The sequence below is a fragment of the Triticum urartu genome, chromosome 6A, assembly GCF_056163025.1.
Source record: "Triticum urartu cultivar PI428250 chromosome 6A, HENAU_Tu73, whole genome shotgun sequence".
In the NCBI taxonomy this organism is placed as follows: Eukaryota; Viridiplantae; Streptophyta; class Magnoliopsida; order Poales; family Poaceae; genus Triticum; species Triticum urartu.
Genome location: NC_141878.1, coordinates 248,130,922 through 248,151,671, shown reverse-complemented (window position 1 = coordinate 248,151,671; position 20,750 = coordinate 248,130,922). Strand labels below are relative to the sequence as shown.

The following is a 20,750-nucleotide window of genomic DNA, read 5'->3' as shown; positions in this document are numbered from 1 at the left end:
TAAAGATGTGGGTCATCCCAAAAGTAATGTCTTAAATCATAGAAGAATTTTTTCTTTTGTTGGTATGTAAAGCTAGGTGGTAAATATTTAGCAACAATGTAATTAGCATAGTCAGCATACCAAGGAGTACTGTGAGAAACATTTACTGTAGCTAACTGCTCAATAGGAAAACTATCATCAATAGGTAGTCGGTCATCAAGCACATTTTCAAGCCTAGATAAATTATCATCTACTAGGTTCTCAGGTCCTTTTCTATCAATGATATGTAAGCCAAATTCTTGTAATAAGAGAACCCATCAAATAAGTCAGGTTTAGCATCTTTGTTTTCCATAAGATATTTAGTAGCAGCATGGTCTGTGTGAACAGTTACTTTGGAATCAACAATATAAGGTCTAAATTTATCACAAGCAAACACAATTGCTAAGAATTCTTTTTCAGTAGTAGCATAGTTTCTTTGAGCACTGTCTAGAGTTTTACAAGCATAATGAATTGCATTCAGTTTCTTATCAACTCTTTTCCTAGAACAACACCAACAGCATAATCACTAGCATCACACATATTTTCAAAAGGCAAGTTCCAATCAGGTGGTTGAACAATAGGTGCAAAAATTAAGGCTTTCTTGAGTGTTTCAAAGGCATCTAAACAGTCATCACAAAAAACAAAGGGAATATCCTTTTGCAAGAGAATAGTGAGAGGCCTATTAATTTTAGAAAAGTATTTGATAAATCTCCTATAGAAACCAACATGACCTAAGAAACTACGAATACCTTTTATATCTTTAGGACATGGCATTTTCTCAATTGCATCAACCTTAGCTTGTTCCACTTCAATACCTCTTTTAGAAATTTTATGACCCAAGACAATGCCTTCATTAACCATAAAGTGGCACTTCTCCCAATTCAAGACAAGATTTGTTTTTTCACATCTCTACAAAACTCGATCAAGATTGCTTAAATAATCATCAAAAGACTTCCCATAAACAGAAAAGTCATCCATGAAAATCTCAATAATTGTTTCACAAAAGTCAGAGAATATAGCAGTCATACATCTTTGAAAGGTACATGTGCATTACATAAACCAAAAGGCATATATCTATAAGCATAGATTCCAAAAGGATAGGTAAAAGTAGTCTTTTCTTGATCAGGTTGAGAAACAGGTATTTGTGAAAAGCCGGAATATCCATCGCGGAAGCAAAAGTGTGTGTGCCTAGATAATCTTTCAAGCATTTGATCAATAAAAGGCAAAGGGTAATGATATTTTCTAGTTGCTTTGTTTAATTTTCTAAAATCTTTTACCATTCTATAGCCTGTAACAATTCTTTGTGGAATAAGTTCATTCTTATCATTAGGTACAATAGTAATACCTCCTTTCTTAGGAACACAATGAACATGACTTACCCATCTACTATCAGCTATAGGATAGATTATACCTGCATCCAGAAGTTTTAATATTTCCGTTCTTACCACTTCTTTCATCTTCGGATTTAACTGACATTGGTGATCAGCAACGGGTTTAGTATCAGGTTCCGTATTAATTTTGTGATGACATAGAGTGGTACTAATGCCCTTTAAATCATCAATAGTATGTCCAATAGCAGCTCGGTGCTTCCTTAGAACTTTTAATAATCTTTCTTCTTCATGTTCTGAAAGGTTAGCACTAATATTAATAGGACATATCTTCTTTTCATCAAGATAATCATATTTCAAAGTGTTTGGCAATTGTTTTAATTCAAACACGGGATCACCTTTAGGTGGAGGAGGTCCTCCTAGAGTTCAATAGGAAAATTGTGTTTAAGGAGAGGACTTTGTTCAAAGAAAATTTTATCTATTTCATTTCTTTCATGCATATGTAAATCATTTTCATGGTCTAGCAAATATTGTTCTAAAGGATCAGTAGGTGGAACAGCAATGGAAGCAAGACCAATTAATTCATCCTTACTAGGCAATTCTTTTTCATGAAGCTTTATACTAAACTTGGAAAAATTAAACTCCTGAGACTCATCACCAAAACTAACACCGACAGTTTGTTTCACGCAATCTATCTTAGCATTAACGACGTTCAAGAAAGGTCTACAAAAGATAATGGGACAAAAGTCATCTTGCGGGGAACCAAGAACAAGAAAATCAGTAGGGTATTTTATTTTACCACACAAGACTTCAACATCTCTAATAATCCCAATCGATGATATAGTGTCTCTATTAGCAAGTTTAATAGTATCATCAATGTCTTCTATTTCTGTGGGTGCTATGTCATTCATAATTTCTTGATAAAATGTGTAAGGAATAGCACTCACACTAGCACCTATGTCACATAAACAATTATAATAGTGATCTCCTATTTTAACTGAGATGATAGGCATGCCAACAATAGGTCTATGTTTATCCTTTTTATCAGGTTCGGCAATTCTAGCAGCTTCTTCACAAAAGTAAATAACATGCCCATCCATATCTTCTTCCAAGAGATCTTTAACCATAGAAATACTAGGTTATACTTTGATTTGTTCATCAGGTTTAGGTGTTCTAATATAGCTTTTGTTAACCACAGTTGAAACTTTAGCATGTTCCTTTATCATAAGAGGGAAATGTGGCTTCTCAATATAAGCAGAAGGAACAACTGGATCAACATTATAAAGTATAGTTTCTTCTTTAATTAGTATCGATTCTTTGGTTTCTTCTTTAATAGGAGGGTGATATTTAAACCACTTCTCTTTAGGGAGTTCAACATGAGTAGCAAATGATTCACTAAAGGATACTACTAACTCAAAGTCAAGTCCATATTTAGTGCTAAACATTTGAAAAGTATCTGTATCCATAAAAGATTTAACACAATCATACTTAAGTTTAATACCTGACTCTTTACCTTTATCGAGTTCCCAATCTTCAGAGTTGCGTTTAATTATTTCCAAAAGATCCCACCGGAATTCAATAGTCTTCTTCATAAAAGAACCAGCACAAGAAGTATCAATCATGGTTTGATCATTACAATAAAGCCGAGAAAAAAAATCTGTATAATAATTTCTCTTGAGAGCTCATTATTGGGGCATTAATATAACATTGACTTAAGCATCCCCCAAGCTAGAGTGATACTTTCTCCTCCACGAGGTGTAAAATTATATATATATATATATATATATATATAATTCCGATCACGATGAACTAGATGCATAGGATAAATTTTTTGTTGGAACTCCAATTTCAAATGATTCCAATTCCATGATCCAATATCATCACATAGACTATACCGTGCCAATGATTTTCCCATCAATGATAAAGGGAAAACCTTTTTCATAACTTTATCTTCGGGTAAACCTGCAAGTTTGAACAATCCACAAATTTGTTCAACATATATCAAGTGCATATCAGGATGTTCGGTTCCATCTCCTTCATAAGGATTAGCTAGCAGTTGTTCTATCATACCCGAAGGAATTTCATATTCAATATTTTCAGTAGGTGCAGTAGGTTGAGGGGTAACTAATTGTGGTTCCGGACAAGGTGAAGATACCTCGAACAAACCCCTCACAAGATTGCTTTCCATAGTAACAAGTGACAATAAATTTTAGCACACCATATAAATGTTTCCTCACCAAATTCCACTTACCAAAGGTGCCTCACTCCCTGGCAACGACACCATAAAATAGCCTTGACGACCCACAAGTATAGGGGATCAATTGTAGCTCTTTTCAATAAGTAAGAGTGTCAAACCCGACGAGGAGCAGAAGGAAATGACAAGTGGTTTTCAGCAAGGTAATGTCTTGTAACACCCCCGATGTAACTTACAATATTTGTACTCCAACTCTTGCCATTTTCGACTTTAAGTTATGAGATTCCCTTCGTGGTTTGGTTTTTCTTCATTTTGCATTTTGTCCATGTCATGCATTTCATATCATGTCATCATGTGCATCGCATTTGCATACGTGTCCGTCTCATGCATCCGAGCATTTTCCCCGTTGTCCGTTTTGCAATCCGACACTCCTATGTCCTCTGGCGCCCCCTTTTTGCCTCTTTTCGTGAGCGGGTGTCAAACACTCTCGGAATGGACCGAGATTTGCCAAGCAGCCTTGGTACACCACCAATAGACCGCCTGTCAAGTTTTTGTGCCATTTGGAGTTTGTTTGATACCCCAATGGTTAACCGGGGAACCGTAAAGGCCTCATGTGTATTGCAGCCTAAAACCCCTCCAAAGTGGCCCAATAACCCATCCAAGCCGCCTCCATCCCCTCGGCCGTTCGATCACGATCGCGTGGCCAAAAACCGCGCCGCATATGGACTCTCCTAGCTCCCTCTACCTATAAATATGTGCCCCTCCTGAAATTTTAGCGCAGTCCAACCCTAACCTAGTCCCTCTCCACCGCCGGACACGTCCGAGCGCAGCCGGACGCGTCCGCCACCACCACCTGACCAGTCAGGAGCCGCCACGTGTCCCGCGCCACCCACCTCCGCCGTCGGCCTGACAAGCCCGCAGCGGGCCCTCCAGGCCCGAGCCGCCCCACGCCTCCGCCCGGCGCGCGTCCCGCCGCCGTCCGCTTCTCCGCCGCCTCCGCCGACCCTCGCCGGCGTCCAGCGCCGGCCAGTGCTCCACAGCACCGCCCGGAGCTCCCACGGCGCCACCCCGCAGCCTGGAGGTCGCCGGCGGCACCCACCGTCACGTCGGATCCGCTATTCCCCACAAGTCCGGTGAGCTCCAGTGGTTCCAGCCACCGCCTCTTCTTCCACTCCGTCCAGCAGTTCCGGTGAACCTCGTCTTCCGCGCACGCCAGATCCAGATCCAGTCCAGACAAACACTAGGTTGACCTCGTTTTTCTCTAAGTCTACAATATTATCAAGCACTATTCAACATGCCATAACTCCTCATTCGTAGCTCCGTTTTGTGTGTGCCATATATCAAAATGTTCATCATGATGTGCTCTTCATTTTGTCCCATTGTGCCATGATTGTTTGAGTCCATCTTGATGCCCAAATCATTGATGCAAGAGTGCCATAAAATGTTAGTTCCTGTTTCCTAGCAGAGTATGAGCATTTTTCATTTTTGCTACATTTATTGTGTGCTGCATATGGACTTGAGCTCTACATGTGTTTTGGGCTATACCATGCCATATTTACAGGGGTGTATGCCATGTATTTTTTTGATCAATGTGGTGAATAGCACAAGCATGCAAAGTAGCTCTCGTGATATTGTTGATTTCAGGGACTTAGAATTTCACAAAGTCATATCCATGTTGTTATTTTTATGCCATGTATTCATGTTGCTACAGAGAGATCCATGCTTCTTTTTAGTATGTTCAGTAAGGATGATTTGGACATATGGTTGTGCTCTATCCATCCATGCCCCTGTTTGCATTTATGGAGTGCCCTAGCATGACTCAATCTTGCTCTACTTTTGCTATTAAATGTTCCTGGCAGATTGTTTACGTGTTAATCAATTTTTCCAAGGTTGTTGTAGCTGATCCATGCATGCTATTAGTTTGTTCTTGCTCTGGTTAGCTTCATGAACATGTCTTCTTGCTGGTAGTATGCTTATCTTGTCATGCAATGCCTTGTGTTCAGTGCATCGAGCTCGCAAACATGCTTTCATAATTCTAATTATGGCATGCTCTGTTTTCTGCTAAGTCTGAATCTGTTAACGGAACTTGCTATGTTTACATGGGTGCCATCATATCTTCTGATCCGTTTTGGCTTATGGTCAGTAAGGGAATTTTGTTATATGCTTTGAGTAGATTCATCCCATGCCTTTGTTTGCTATATTCTGTTCCCGTAACATGTTGTTATCGTGCTCTAAACATTGCTTCCTCATGTTAATTCCTGACATGTTATTTTCACTAAGTCTGTGATGCTGATATCTTTTGCACTTTTGCCATGCTTGTTTGAACCTGCTCTTGTGTGATTTAGCCGTAGCTCAGTGCTCATGTTTTGTCAAGCATCTTGAGTAGATCACTGCCATGTGCTTTGTTGTTACGTTGGAGTGCAGTAACTTAGTTTCTTGTTGTATTCTAGATGGCATCATGCTGTTACTCGCAGAATTGTGCCATTCTTGTTTTGCTGGCCATTTGCAAAACCTATATCCGATTCCGGTGATCTTTATATCGATTTCGACGGAAATCAACTCATCCTTCCAGTGGCACACTTGGTTTGCCAAGTTGATGCCTGGTTCAATCTTTTCCTTTCGGAGCACGCATATGCATTGCATATCACATCCCGCATATCATGCCATGTTTGGCATCATGTTGCTTGCGCATTGCACCGTGATTGATTGTTGGTCCTTTGATTGTGTTTTTTCCTTGTAGAGCCGGGAGACGAGTACGTGATCGAGGAACCCGTTGAGTACGCTTACGAGGATCAAGCTTTCGTCAACTCGGAGAACTTTGCAGGCAAGATGACATACCCTCGAAATCACTTCTATCTTTGCTTGCTAGTTGTTCGCTCTATTGCTATTCCGCGATACCTACCACTTTCTTTTTCATGCCTCCCATATTTCCATGTCAAGCCTCTAACCACCTTTCCTAGCATACCGTTGTTTTGGCTATGTTACCACTTTACTCAGCCCATCTTATAGCGTTGCTAGCTGCAGGTGAAGTTGAAGTTTGTTCCTTGTTGGAACATGATTTTTGTTGGGATATCATTATTATATCTTGTTTACTTTAATGCATCTATATACTTGGTAAAGGGTGGAAGGCTCGGCCTTGTGCCTGGTGTTTTGTTCCACTCTTGCCGCCCTAGTTTCCATCATACCGGTGTTATGTTCCTTGATTTTGTGTTCCTTACGCGGTTGGGTTATAATGGGAACCCCTGGACAGTTCACCTTGAATAAAACTCCTCTAGTAAGGCCCAACCTTGGTTTTACCATTTGCCACCTAAGCCTTTTTCCCTTGGGTTCCACGGAATAAAGGGTCATCTTTATTTTAAACCCCCAGGCCAGTGCTCCTCTGAGTGTTGGTCCAACCTGTCAGCAGCCGGTGGCCACCAGGGGCAACTCTGTGTTGGCCTACTGGAATCTCGGACAATCCGGTGTGCCCTGAGAACGAGATATGTGCAGCTCCTATCGGGATATGTCGGCACATTCGGGTTGCTTTGCTGGTCTTTTTTTACCATTGTCGAAATGTCTTGTAACCGGGATTACGAGTCTGGCTGGGCCGTCCTGGGAGAAGGAATATCCTTCGTTGACCATGAGAGCTTGTGATGGAATATCCTGCAGGGTTTTGAACTTTTGAAAGCCATGCCCGCGGTTATGGGCAGATGGGAATTTGTTAATGTCCGGTTGTAGAGAACTTGAAACTTAACTTAATTAAAATGAATCAACCGCGTGTTTAGCCGTGATGGTCTCTTTTTGGCGGAGTCCGTGAAGAGAACACGGTCTTGTGTTATGCTTGAACGTAAGTAGTTTCAGGATCACGTCTTGATCTTTCTAGATTCTCGACCGTGCTTTGCTTCTCTTCTTGCTCTCATTTGTGTAAGTTAGCATCCATATATGCTAGTGCTTCCTGCAGATCCACCTCACTACCTTTCCCTACCCATAAGCTTAAATAGTCTTGATCACGAGGTTGTGAGATTGCTGAGTCCCCATGACTCACAGCTTACTTCCAAAAACCAGATGCAGGTGCCGACGATGCCAGTGCAGGGGACGTGACCGAACTCAAGTGGGAGTTCGACGAGGATTTGGGACATCACTATGTTTCCTTTCTGAACGATCAGTAGAGGAGCCTTGTTGGGGCGATCGGGGATCTATGCATTTGGGGTTGTCTTTCTTTATTTGGTTCCGTAGTCGGACCTTGATCGTATTCTGGATGATGTAATGCTATATTTATGTATTGTGTGAAGTGGCGATTGTAAGGGAACTCTTTATCCCTTTCTTATTCAATACATGGGATGTGTAAAGATTACCCCTCCTGCGACATGCCTACTATGCGGTTATGCCTCTAAGTCGTGCTCCGACACGAGGGAGATATAGCCGCATCGTGGGTGTTACAAGTTGGTAATCAGGGCCATACCCCGACTTAGGAGCCCCCTGCTTGATCGAATCGCTGGCGTTTGTGAGTCTAGAAAAATGTTTTCAGTCTTATAGGATTATATATATCGGAGAGTAGGATTCTTTTTACTCCTCAGTCCCTTCGTCGCTCAGGTGAGGCTCCTGACGTAGATTTTTGACTCTTCTCTCCTCAAATTTCATGAAAAAAATTAGGATCACGCGGGTATCTTGGAATCGTTTCGATGGTTTTGTGACGAGAACATTGTTCTTAGTGCCTCCTGACATTTAGGGGTTGTGGCAGTGTCTCGGGGAGTTGAGCTCCGAGTTGTTGTCGTCACAATTTTATTGTTGTAGTTCTGGAATACATGAGTTCACCAACATCGAAAATATCCTTTATGCAGTTGTTGGTGAGATAACCTCGACGCCACCCAGTACTTGGGCGGGAGTTCAGGATTATTTCCATAACTCGTATAACGGATGCTTTTCGAAGGTTGAGGTAAATGATTTCCGAAGGTTTCTTGGTTATGTGTTGAAGGATGGATACAGCTGGATGTAGGATTTGCTAGTTTTGGGTGAGATATTATTCTTCCCCTGTATCCCCAACACCTGATTGCATAACCAGAAAGTTTCGGGAGTTTCATAGGTGGGAATTCATGTAGCTCTAGTATTTCTTCCCACAGATATTTGGCTTGTGATTGGGTAATCCTTACCAATTATTTGTTCATGTCCGTACCTTGTTGTTTTATTCATCTACCTTTATCTAAGTGGCTTCTCAACTTTATGGAAGTGTGATCATTTACTTTGGAATTCATTCGTTCATCCTTGTTCGAATGTTAAGGCTATATGTTGCAATTTCGATCCATTGATTCAACTTGAATATATGTCTTTCAAGATGCTAACGGATGTCACCCTCTTCAGGATGGCTCCTCCAATGCGTCAGAATCTGGAACCTCCGCCACCACCTCCACCTCCGGAGGCATGGCAAGCTGTCATTGCCGCCACCAACGCCAACACGCAGATGATTTTGCAACTCTTGCAAGAGTTTAACCAAGGAAATCAAGGCCAAGGCAACAATCAAGCTCAGTTTTCTACGCTCAATTAGTTCCTCGCAAACCAGCTGAAGTCCTTCAGTAACTGTGTCGAGGCCACAGATGTTGATGATTGGTTCGTGGATATTTTCAAACATTTTGAGAGTAGCAACGTCAGGCCTGAGGACTTTGTCAAGTTTGCTTTGTTCCAACTCAAAGACCAAGCTATTGAGTGGTATCAACAATACAAAGATTCCAGAGGAGGTCGTGTGATTACCTGGGATGATTTCCGCCGAGACTTTAAAGCTCACCACATTCCTCAAAGTGTTGCTGAGAGTAACCGTGAGGAGTTCCACAATATGAAGCTAGGGAGCATGTCTATTTACCACTAAACATCCTGTTTCAGAGGCTCGCTCGCTTCGCTAAACAAGACGTCCCTGATGAGAAGAGCATGATTTCTCAATTCAGAGGTGGCCTCAGAGAAGATCTGCAACTAGCTCTCGTGCTTTTTGAGCCGACCGAGTATGATGAAGTCATTCAGTAACTGTGTCGAGGCCACAGATGTTGATGATTGGTTCGTGGATATCTGCAAACATTTTGGGAGTAGCAACGTCAGGCCTGAGGACTTTGTCAAGTTTGCTTTGTTCCAACTCAAAGACCAAGCTGTTGAGTGGTATCAACAATACAAAGATTCCAGAGGAGGTCGTGTGATTACCTGGGATGATTTCCGCCGAGACTTTAAAGCTCACCACATTCCTCAAAGTGTTGCTGAGAGTAACCGTGAGGAGTTCCGCAATATGAAGCTAGGGAGCATGTCTGTTTACCACTAAACATCCTGTTTCAGAGGCTCGCTCGCTTCGCTAAACAAGACGTCCCTGATGAGAAGAGCATGATTTCTCAATTCAGAGGTGGCCTCAGAGAAGATCTGCAACTAGCTCTCGTGCTTTTTGAGCCGACCGAGTATGATGAATTCTACAACATGGCACTGAAGCAAGTGGCTGCTCAGCTCAAGTGCGACGCTTCTAAGAAGAGAGTCAGGGATGCAACTCAATCGTCTTCTTCATCTCAAGTGGTAGCTAAGCAGCAGAAGTTCTGGTTGCCTCCTCCTCCTCCGTTCCGTCAGCCTTATCAGCAAAAGAGTAAAGGTGGCAATGGATCTTCCCACCCACTCAACCCAGGCTATCAGAAAAAGCTCCGTCTCATGCTCCAAGGTCAAGTGCTCCGTATCACCGTCCTCTCTCAGAGGTGACTTGCAACAAGTGTCAACAGAAAGGGCACTATGCGAACAAATGCTTCAACCAAAGGCGCCTTCCGCCTCCTCCTCCTCCTATGAGATCTGCCAGCAATGTAGTGGTCAAGCATAATCCCAAGTTTGCAAAGGTCAACATGATGAACACAGCTCAAGCAGAGGACTCTTCAGAAGTAATCATGGGTAATCTTCTTGTTAATGATATTCCTGCAAAAGTTCTTTTTGACACTGGTGCATCACTTAGTTTCATCTCAAGACCATTTGCATCTAAGCATGAGTTGGCTTTCCAAGTTTTGCCTAGTCCTCTAGCAGTTGTCTCACCGGGTAAACGCATGAACGCTAACTCCATGGTTCCGGATGTTTCTATCAAGATGGGCGACTATAAGTTTCTGTCTTCTCCTATTGTTCTTGGTGACTCGGATATTGATCTAATTCTCGGCATGGACTGGCTTTCTAAGCACAAGGCTCAGCTTGATTGTGCTGCCAGGCAGATTCAATTGACACACTCGTCTGAGGATGTGATCATCTATGCCACTCGTGACGATACCATTCGACTGTTTTCTCTAAATGACAAGGGCAAGTTGAATGCCATCTCTTAGATTCCAGTCGTTTGTGAATATCAAGACGTCTTTCCAGAAGAGCTTCCAGGAATGCCTCCTCACCAGCCAGTTGAATTCGTCATCGATCTTGAGCCTGACACGGAACCTGTTTGCAAACGTCCTTACAAGCTTGGACCAGAAGAGTTGAAGGAGCTGAAGAAACAACTCGATGTACAAGAGCGTATGGGTCTAATCCGACCGAGTTCTTATCCATGGGGTAGTGGTGTTCTTTTTTTCAAGAAGAAGGATGGCACGGACCGACTCTGCGTCGACTACCGTCCATTGAACAAGAAAACAATAAAGAACAAGTACCCACTTCCCAACATCAATGAGCTATTTGAGCAACTCAAAGGTTCCCAAGTATTCTCCAAGATTGACCTCCGTATGGGCTATCATCATATTCGCATTCGTGAACAAGATATCCCTAGGACGGCATTCTGAACAAGCTATGGTTCTTATGAATACACTGTCATGTCTTTCGGCCTTGTCAACGCTCCTCCAACGTTCTCTCGCATGATGAACTTCATCTTCAGCCCTTACACAAATGATTTCGTCTTGGTGTATCTCGATGGATCTTTTCCAAGAACAAGGAGGATCATGCCAAGCACTTGAGATTGGTGCTGGACAAACTCAGAGAACATCAATTCTATGCGAAGTTTTCAAAGTGCGAGTTTTGGCTCGATGAGGTTCTCTACCTTGGCCATATCATCTCAGCCAAGGGCATAGTTGTTAATCCTGAGAAGGTGTCTACAATTGTGAATTAGGAACCACCTCAGAATGTGAAGCAGCTCCGTAGTTTCCTTGGGCTTGCAAGCTATTGTCGAATATTCATTGAGAATTTCTCTAAGATTGCAAAGCCTATTTCCAACCTCCTCAAGAAGCATGTGAAGTATGTCTAGACGCCTGAATGTGACATCGCTTTCAACACCCTCAAAGAGAAGTTAGTCACAACTCCAGTTCTGACTCCTCCTGATGAATCCAAACGATTCAAAATTTTCTATGATGCTTCCCTGCAAGGTCTCGGTGTTGTGTTAATGCAAGAGAAGAAAGTTGTGGCCTATACCTCTCGCCAGTTGAAGCCCAATGAAAAGAACTACCCCACTCATGACCATGAGTTGGCGGCAGTTGTCCATGCTCTTTTAACATGGAGACATCTCTTGTTGGGAAGGAAAGTGGACATCTTCACTGATCATAAGAGCCTCAAGTACATCTTCACTCAACCCAACCTCAACCTCAGTCAGACTCGTTGGGATCGAAATGATTCAAGAGAATAATCCGAGTATTTAATATATTCCAGGCAAGGCCAATGTCATTGCAGACGCTTTGAGCAGGAAGGCTTACTGCAACAGTTTGATTCTCAAGCCCTTCCAACTGGATCTTTGTGAAGCTTTCCGCAAACTTAATCTCCAAGTTGTTCCTCATGGATTTCTTGCCAACCTCCAAGTCTCTCCTACTTTGGAAGATCAAATTCGTGAGGCACAACTTCTTGATGCAATGGTGAAGAAGGTAAAAATGGGATTGCCAAGAGCCAACCCAAGTACAAGTGCTATCGCCTTGATGACAAAGATACTCTATTCTTCGAGGATCGAATTGTTGTTCCTAAGGGTGACCTTCGTCAACTCATTATGAACGAGGCTCACAATTCACTCTTATCTATTCATCCTGGAAGTACAAAGATGTACCATGACCTTAAGCAGTCGTATTGGTGGACTCGCATGAAGCGAGAAATTGCTAGGTTCGTGAATGAATGTGATGTCTGCAGAAGAGTGAAGGTAGAACACCAATGGCCAGCTGGTCTCCTCCAACCTCTTGCCATTCCAGAGTGGAAGTTTGACCATATTGACATGGACTTCGTGACTGGATTTCCCAAGTCCAAGCGTGGCAATGATGATATCTTTGTTGTCATCAACAAGCTTACTAAAGTGGCTCATTTTCTCTCTATCAAAGAATCTATCATAGCAACTCAGTTGGCAGAGCTATATACCTCTAGGATTGTCTCCTTGCACGGCATTCCGCAGTTGATATGTTCAGATTGTGGAAGCATCTTTACTTCTAAGTTCTGGGATTCCTTTCAGAAGGCCATGTGCACCAACATTCGCTTTAGCACAGCCTTCCATCCTCAATCTAGTGGACAACTCGAGCGAGTTAATCAAATTCTTAAAGATATGCTCAGGGCTTGTGTCAATTCTTTTGGTATGAAGTGGGAAGATTGTCTTCCATATGCCGAGTTCTCCTACAACAACAGCTTCCAAGCGAGTTCGGGCAAGGCCCCATTTGAGACTCTCTATGGCAGAAAGTGTCGCACTCTTAATTGGTCAGAGACTGGTGAATGCCAACTTCTTGGCAATGACTTAATCACAGAAGCTAAAGAAATGTATAAAGTCATCCGTGAAAATCTCAAAGCCGCGCAATCGCGCCAGAAGAGTTACTATGATAGCAAGCATCGTGACTTGGCTTTTGAGATAGGAGACCGTGTCTACCTCCGCGTCTCTCCAATGAAAGGTACTCGTCGCTTCAGTATCAAAGGGAAGCTTGCCCCTAGATACGTGGGTCCTTTCAAGATCATTGGCAAAAGAGGTGACCTCGCCAATCAACTTGAGCTCCCATCCAACTTCGCAAACGTGCACGACGTGTTTCATGTGTCATAGCTTCGCAAGTGTTTCAAGACTCCTGACCGCACCATCAACTTTGAAGAGATTGATCAACAAGAAGACATGTCTTATCATGAGCATCCCGTTGCTATCCTTGAAGAAACCGCGTGCATGACTCGCAAAAAGTCTATCAAATTCCTGAAGGTGAAGTGGTCACACCATTCCGACCGAGAAGCCACCTGGGAATGCGAGGACCACCTCTGTTCCGAATATCCGGAGTTCTTTCAGTCCTAGATCTGGGGATGAGATCCTTTCGTAGTGGTGGAGTGTTGTAACACCCCCGATGTAACTTACCATATTTGTACTCCAACTCTTGCCATTTTTGGCTTTAAGTTATGAGATTCCCTTCATGGTTTGGTTTGTCTTCGTCTTGCATTTTTTCCATGTCATGCATTTCATATCATGTCATCATGTGCATCGCATTTGCATACGTGTTCGTCTCATGCATCCGAGCATTTTCCCCGTTGTCCGTTTTGCAATCCGACACTCCTATGTCCTCGGGCGCCCCCTTTTGCCTCTTTTCTTGAGCGGGTGTCAAACATTCTCGAAATGGACCGAGATTTGCCAAGCGGCCTTGGTACACCACCGGTAGACCGCCTGTCAAGTTTTCGTGCCATTTGGAGTTCGTTTGATACTCCAACGGTTAACCGGGGAACCGTAAAGGCCTTGTGTGTGTTGCAGCCTAACACCCCTCCAAAGTGGCCCAATAACCCATCCAAACCCCTTCCATCCTCTCGGCCATTCGATCACGATCACGTGGCCGAAAACCGCACCTCATTTGGACTCTCCTAGCTCCCTCTACCTATAAATATGTGCCCCTCCCGAAATTTTCGCGCAGTCCAACCCTAACCTAGTCCCTCTCCGTCGCCGGACACGTCTGGGCGCAGCCGGACGCGTCCGCCACCGCCACCGGACCAGTCAGGAGCCGCCACATGCCCCGCGCCGCCCACCTCTGCTGCCGGCCCGGCGAGCCCGCAGCGGGCCCTCTAGGCCCGAGCCGCCCCGCGCCCCACGCCTCCACCCGGCGCGCGTCCCCGCCGCCATCCGCTTCTCTGTCGCCGGCGCCGACCCTCACCGGCGCCCAGCGCCAGCCGGAGCTCCCACGGCGCCGCCCCTCTGCCTGGAGGTCGCCGGCGAATCCTCCTCCGCTTCGGGCACCCACAGTCGCGCCGGATCCGCTCTTCCCCGCAACTCCGGCAAGCTCAAGTGATTCCGGCCACCGCCTCTTCTTCCACTCCGGCCAGCAGTTCTGGTGAACCTCGGCTTCCGCGCGCGCCAGATCCAGATCTAGTCCAGACAAACCCTAGGTTGACCTCGTTTTTCTCTAAGTCTGCAATATTTTCAAGCACTGTTCAACATGCCATAACTCCTCATCCATAGCTCTGTTTTGTGTGTGCCATATATCAAAATGTTCATCATAATGTGCTCTTCATTTTGTCCCATTGTGCCATGCTTGTTTGAGTCCATCTTGATTCCCAAATCATTGATGCAAGAGTGCTACAAAATGTTAGTTCCTGTTTCTTAGCAGAGTATGAGCATTTGTCATTTTTGCTACATTTATTGTGTGCTGCATATGGACTTGAGCTCTACATGTGTTTTGGGCTATGCCATGCCATCTTTACAGGGGTGTATGCCATGTATTTTTGTGATCAATGTGGTGAATAGCACAAGCATGCAATGTAGCTCTCATGGTATAGCTGATTTCAGGGACTTAGAATTTCACTAAGTCATTTCCCTCCTGTTATTTTTATGCCATGTATTCATGTTGCTACAGAGAGATCCATGCTTCTTTTGAGTATGTTCAATAAGGATGATTTGGACATATGGTTGTGCTCTATCCATCCATGCCCCTGTTTGTATTTATGGAGTGCCCTAGCATGACTCAATCTTGCTCTACTTTCGCTATTAAATGTTCCTGGCAGATTGTTTACGTGTTAATCAATTTTGCCAAGGTTGTTGTAGTTTATGCATGCATGCTATGAGTTTGGTCTTGCTTTGTTTATGTTATGGCCGGCCGGCTTAGGCCCGCAAGTTATCTTAGTTTTTATTTTCAGATTAGGCAAGTTATCTTAGGCAAGTTATCTTAGGTTGATTCTTCTACAAGTTATCTAGGATATAAATATAGGTTGTAAGACTCTTTTTGAAGGCAAGCAATAAGAAGAATATTATCTCATATTGCCCGGCTCCCTGAGGAGCCGGAACCCTAGCCGCCAACAGCCCTAGCCGCCGCCCTTCTCCTAGCCGCGACGGCACCCTGCCGTCGGCGCGCCCGATCCTCGCCACGTCTCCCTCCATCCTTCTCTTACCACCTACGCCCTAGACCTGGTAGAGTACTTGATCCTACCAATTTGGTATCAGGTAACCGGGTTTCGACCATGTCTCCGCCAATTCCACCGCCACCACCACCGCTGCCCGCCAACACCTCCAGCACCGCCGCCTCTGCGCCGGGCGTCACGGCCTCGCTCTCGGCGGGCACCACTGCGTCGCTCTCAGCGCCGGTCCATACGGCACCCGGCACCACGCCGGGCCAAGGGCAGCCACAGGCCCCCGTCCAACACTCGCCGCCGCCATCACCTCCCCCGCAGCCGCAACAGTTCACGCCGGAGGCCATGGCGGGCGTCCTCAACGACCTCGTCACCGCGGTTCAAGGGATCCGCCTCTACCTGGCAGGTCCGTACGGGCCTCCCCCACCACTCCATCCAGCCATGGCCGCGGGTCAGCAGGCGCTTCCGTGGTACTCGGCACTGGGGGCCATCACCGGAGGCTACGCGGCGCTCCCCGCCCTAGCGGCCGCACCGCCGCCTTGGGCGCAGTGGCCGCCGCAGATCGCGCCGACAGCCCCGCCACTTCTCGCCACCACGGGGCCGCAGTGGCCCACCTGGACCGCGCCGGCCGCGCCATCCTCCGTCACGCCCTACCTTCCAGCGGCCTCGGAGCAGGGTCCTCCATCGGCCCCGCCCAGCCCTAACCTGGGCACCGGCGCCTCGGAGCAGGGCCAGACCCAGCAGCTTCTTCCGGCGTCACCGCCGGCCCCCACGCCGCAGGCGCCGGTGCAGCTCCACCAGGCGCCGCCGCCATCGACAGTACCACCACCCGCGCCTAGGGCTACGGGTCGGCCCCTGCACCAGGTGCAGTTTCCACCGTCACCATCGCCGATCCCCGCTTGGGCGACCGGCTCGTCTTCGGGGCCGGTCTACTCCACGGCGCCGGAACACCCGACACCCTCCCTGCGGTTTGATCACCCCTCCAGCTCGGCGAACTACGCCCCGGCACTTCCCGACCCAGCATACGCGCCGGCGGGAACTACGGCCGCCCCCGGGCACGGCGGGCCAACACCCCCTCGCTTCGCCAAACTGGACTTCGCCACCTATGAGGGCACGGAGGACCCCCTCAACTGGCTCAACTAGTGCGAGCAGTTCTTTCGAGGGCAGCGGACACTCGCTTAGGATCGCACCTGGCTCGCGTCCTATCATCTTCGAGGCGCAGCGTAGACTTGGTACTACGCCCTCGAGTAGGACGAGGGCGGCATGCCACCATGGGAGCGCTTCCGGGAGCTCTGTCTCCTCCGGTTCGGGCCTCCTATCCGCGGGAGCCGACTGGCGGCCCTCGGCCGCTTACCTTTCACATCCACGGTGCAGGACTACGCCGACCGCTTCCAGGCCCTGGCGTGCCACGCGCCGGGCGTCTCCGCCACTCAGCGCGCTGAGTTATTTGTGGGCGGTCTACCGGACCATATCCGCATGGACGTGGAGCTTCGGGGACCCCAGGATGTCCAGTCGGCCATGTATTACGCCCGCGCGTTAGAGTACCGCGCGGTGGCCATCCAGCAGGAATCACCGTCCCAGACTACTGGGTCGCTACTCGGACCCGATTCCGCGCAGGGTCGGCCTGTGCAGGCTTCTACGGCACCCCTCGCCGCGACCGCGGGGCGCCCGTTCCGCCGGCTCACCCCAACTAAGATACTCGAGCGTCGCCGCCAAGGGTTGTGCTTCAACTGCGACGAACCCTACAAGCCCGGCCACGCCTGCCCGCGACTCTTCTACCTGGAGGTGGCAGACTACATTCCGGAGGACGTTGTCGCCGCTGACCTGGCCGCCCCAGATGTCGAGAAGGTGTTTGACGCTGGTTGATTACCTCGAAGAGTTCAAGCAAGCGCTTCCCCACCTTGCAGCTCGAGGACGAGCTGTTTGTGCAGGCGGGGAGAAGTGTTATGGCCGGCCGGCTTAGGCCCGCAAGTTATCTTAGTTTTTATTTTCAGATTAGGCAAGTTATCTTAGGCAAGTTATCTTAGGTTGATTCTTCTACAAGTTATCTAGGATATAAATATAGGTTGTAAGACTCTTTTTGAAGGCAAGCAATAAGAATAATATTATCTCCTATTGCCCGGCTCCCTGAGGTGCCGGAACCCTAGCCGCCACCCTTCTCCTAGCCGCGACGGCGCCCTGCCGCCGGCGCGCCCGATCCTCGCCATGTCTCCCTCCATCCTTCTCTTACCACCTACGCCCTAGACCTGGTAGAGTACTTGATCCTACCAGTTTAGCTTCATGAACATGTCTTATTTCTGGTAGTATGCTTAGCTTGTCATGCAATTCCTTGTGTGAGTGCATCGAGCTCGCAAACATGCCTTCATAATTCTGATTATGCCATCCTCTGTTTTCTGTTAACGAAACTTGCTATGTTTACATGGGTGCCATCATATCTTCTGATCCTTTTTTGCTTATGGTCAGTAAGGGACTTTTGTTATATGCTTTGAGTAGATTCATGCCATGCCTTTGTTTGCTATGTTCTATTCCTTTAGCATGTTGTTATCTTGCTCTAAATATTGCTTCCTGATGTTAATTCCTGACATGTTATTTTCATTAAGTCTGTGATGCTGATATCTTTTGCACTTTTGCCATGCTTGTTTGAACCTGCTCTTGTGTGATTTAGCCGTAGCTCAGTGTTTATCTTTTGTCAAGCATCTTGAGTAGATCACTTCCATGTGCTTTTTTTATGTTGGAGTGCAGTAGCTTAGTTTCTTATTGTATTGTAGATGGGATCGTGATGTTAATCGTAGAATTGTGCCATTCTTATTTTGCTTGCCATTTGCAAACCGTGCATCCGATTCCGGAGATCTTTATATCGATTTTGACCAAAATCAACTCATCTTTCCAGCGGCACACTTGCCTTGCCAAGTTGATGCCTGGTTCAATCTTTTCCTTCCGGAGCACGCATATGCATTGCATATCACATCCCGCATATCATACCATGTTTGGCATCATGTTGCTTGCGCATTGCACCATGATTGATTGTTGGTCCTTTGCTTGTGTTTTTGCCTTGGGTAGAGCCGGGAGACAAGTATGTGATCGAGGAACCCGTTGAGTACGCTTACGAGGATCAAGCTTTCGTCAACTCGGAGAACTTTGCAGGCAAAATGACCATACCCTCGAAATCACTTCTACCTTTGCTTGCTAGTTGTTCGCTCTATTGCTATTCTGCGATACCTACCACTTGCTTTTTCATGCCTCCCATATTGCCATGTCCAGCCTCTAACCCACCTTTCCTAGCAAACCGTTGTTTTGGCTATCTTACCACTTTGCTCAGCCCCTCTTATAGCGTTGCTAGCTGCAGGTGAAGTTGAAGTTTGTTCCTTGTTGGAACATGATTTTTGTTGGGATATCGTTATTATATCTTGTTTACTTTAATGCATCTATATACTTGGTAAAGGGTGGAAGGCTCGGCCTTGTGCCTGGTGTTTTGTTCCACTCTTGCTGCCCTAGTTTCCGTCATGCCGGTGTTATGTTCCTTGATTTTGCGTTCCTTACGCGGTTGGGTTATAATGGGAACCCCTTGACAGTTCGCCTTGAATAAAACTCCTCCAGCCAGACCAACCTTGTTTTTACCGTTTGCCACCTAAGCCTTTTTCCCTTGGGTTCCGCGGACTCAAGGGTCATCTTTATTTTAAACCCCCGGGCCAGTGCTCCTCTGAGTGTTGGTCCAACCTGTCAGCAGCCGGCGGCCACCACGGGCAACTCCGGGTTGGCCTACCAGAATCCAGGACAATCTGGTGTGCCCTGAGAACGAGATATGTGCAGCTCCTATCGGGATTTATCGGCACATTCGGGTGGCTTTGCTGTTCTTGTTTTACCATTGTCGAAATGTCTTGTAACCGGGATTCCGAGTCTGATCAGGCCGTCCTGGGCGAAGGAATGTCCTTCGTTGACCGTGAGAGCTTGTGATGGGCTAAGTTGGGACACCCCTGCAGGGTGTTGATCTTTCAGAAGTCGTGCCCGCGGTTATGGGAAGATGGGAATTTGTTAATGTCCGGTTGTAAATGAATCAACCGCCTGTGTAGCCGTGATGGTCTCTTTTTGGTGGAGTCTGGGAAGAGAACACGGTCTCGTGTTATGCTTGAACGTAAGTAGTTTCAAGATCACTTCTTGATCTTTCTAGCTTCTCGACCGTGCTTTGCTTCTCTTCTCTTTCTCATTTGCGTAAGTAAGCCTCCATATATGCTAGTGCTTGCTGCAGATCGACCTCACTACCTTTTCCTACCCATAAGCTTAAATAGTCTTGATTGTGAGGGTGTGAGATTGCTGAGTCCTCATGACTCACAGATTACTTCCAAAAACCAGATGCAGGTGCCGACAATGCTAGTGCAGGGTACGCAACCGAACTCAAGTGGGAGTTCGATGAGGATTCGGGACATCACTATGTTTCCTTTCTGAATGATCAGTAGAGGAGCCTTGTTGGGGCGATCGGGGATCTATGCATTTGGGGTTGTCTTTCTTTATTTGGTTCCGTAGTCGGACCTTGATCGTATTCTGGATGATGTAATGCTATATTTATGTATTGTGTGAAGTGGCGATTGTAAGCGAACTCTTTATCCCTTTCTTATTCAGTACATGGGATGTGTAAAGATTACCCCTCTTGCGACATGCCCACTATGCGGTTATGCCTCTAAGTCGTGCTCCGACACGTGGGAGATATAGCTGCATCGTGGGTGTTACATGTGTGCAAGTGCTAAAATTGTAAGAAGCAGAGTAGTTTGATAGAAAGATAATTTGTAACGAGCAATTAACGATATTAGTAACAAAAGTGTAGCAAGGTAGCCCAATAATTTTGAGGCAAAGGACAGGCCAAAACGGTCTCTTATGATAAGCAAAGCGTTCTTGAGGGAATTTCATCTAGTCACTTTCATCATGTTGGCTTACTTCGTGTTCGGTACTTTGATAATTTGATATGTGGGTGGACCGGTTCTTAGGTGTCGTTCTTACTTGAAAAA

The 20,750-nt window shown here is 46.2% G+C and overlaps 1 pseudogene; it reads left to right on the top strand.

The window, feature by feature from the left end:
* Positions 1-15,803: 15,803 nt before the first annotated feature.
* LOC147964901 (uncharacterized) lies at positions 15,804-17,773 on the top strand (annotated as a pseudogene).
* Positions 17,774-20,750: the final 2,977 nt, after the last annotated feature.